Source organism: Pleurodeles waltl, chromosome 4_2 (genome assembly GCF_031143425.1).
Source record: "Pleurodeles waltl isolate 20211129_DDA chromosome 4_2, aPleWal1.hap1.20221129, whole genome shotgun sequence".
NCBI classification, from domain to species: domain Eukaryota; kingdom Metazoa; phylum Chordata; class Amphibia; order Caudata; family Salamandridae; genus Pleurodeles; species Pleurodeles waltl.
In genome coordinates, this window is record NC_090443.1 from 1,013,215,431 (window position 1) to 1,013,217,095 (window position 1,665).

At 45.6% G+C, this 1,665-nt stretch overlaps 1 non-coding gene across 1 annotated transcript; it reads right to left on the reverse strand.

The window, feature by feature from the left end:
• Positions 1 to 858: 858 nt before the first annotated feature.
• On the reverse strand, positions 859 to 930 carry TRNAD-GUC (transfer RNA aspartic acid (anticodon GUC)). Its single transcript has one exon. It is a non-coding gene; the product is annotated as a tRNA-Asp (tRNA).
• Positions 931 to 1,665: the final 735 nt, after the last annotated feature.

The window sequence follows — 1,665 nt, forward strand, 5'->3', positions numbered from 1 at the left end:
TCCCCCCTTAGTCTGAAAGAAGCCTCGCCGGGGGTCGCTGCTCTCTTTACAGCAGTGTGGACCAGACATCACCACACAGGCTTAAACCTACGCTTTCGCCGACTGACCAAGATATGCAAAAAGCCAGAATAAAACACCAGACATGGAAGACACACTGCATTCATGGAGACCACGAAGAAAGAGATACTGCACATTAAATAGATTTACAATAAATAGATGGAGAATACTTGACAGAGACACAAACTATTAAAAAACATGAAGAACCAATACACTACCCGGAAGCCTACGTTTCTTCGTTACTACAACTTGCGTTCAGTCCAATTTCAGAAAAGTACGTTCGTTATTAAAAAAAGATACAGTTTGGTTCTAATTGTTTGTATAGACGATATATAGTTTTAGTTGAAAATCAGAGGCGCAACTAGAAAAAGTAATAGTGATGAAGCTTATAATATATTTAAAAGTAACCATGACGCGATTACGTGGAATTGATAATCAAGCAAAACAGCGAGTACCAATTGTTCACCACATAGTACTTTGTTTTTCTGTAAATATTAAACATTCGCTGTCGACAAAGTGCTCCATAACTTAAAATTAAAATTTACAAATGTGTTCCCAAAACTTGATTCCTTCATGTTGAAAGCTTTCTCTGTTGGATTTCCAAGCCTGCCAGCTCTGCTAGAGGCGCCTCGGTGTTGGTATTTATTACAATTCTATATGCTGCCACTGATCATATTATACAGTGCACTTCATATACATTAAATCGCAGTACTTCTAAAATGTCGACATTGTAAACTAAAAAAATAACAAAATGTACTTCTAAAGTCTAAACTGTAGACATTGTTAAGTCCAAAACATAGTCTCCCCGTCGGGGAATTGAACCCCGGTCTCCCGCGTGACAGGCGGGGATACTGACCACTATACTAACGAGGAACTGATGACTCCGTGCTGTGATTAACTTTTCTTGGTGTTCCGCAACACGCTCCGTCGTGACCCAGCGCCTGATTCTTCCTATTTCCCAGCTCCTTAACACCAACAAAACACACACACAAACCGGCTCTTCCTCAACACTTCACACAACCTCCTCCCCTCCCAGCAGACGCTCTCAGCAGCATCACCTTCCACACTCACAACAAGCAGCTCCGGGGCTGCTTCAGCCGGGGGTGGGGGGCACCGGCCTCGCTCCTCAGCCCAGGGGCCCCCGGCTCTGTCTCATGGGGGGGGGGTTGCACAAAGGGACTGAGGGGACACTCTACCGCCCCCCCAGCTGGAGGAGGGAGCTGGACTGGGAAGGGGAAGAGAGGAGGCGGGAAAAGCCAAGGTGTCTGAATGGCTGAGAAAGGAGCTGTTTGGGATTGGAAAGCGGAGGAGACAGAGCAGAGTTTGGAAAATCCCTTGGGGCCGCATTTGAACCGGTGACTAGAGGATGTCAGCTCACTACAGTTCTCCGCTCGACTGACAGCTACTGAAGGTGCAAGGCACGCAAGTTTAGCACTATATGGAATGAGGAAGGGCCCCAGTGATTCTCTGTCTATACAGTTTTTTCTTTCTAATCACTAGCTCAAAGGGTTAATAAACCTGCAAACCTGCCAACGGAGACATTACTTTGTCAAGTAACACCCCCTACATGCAGCTCAAAAGGGCTGAAAAGAAACACGCACATCACTC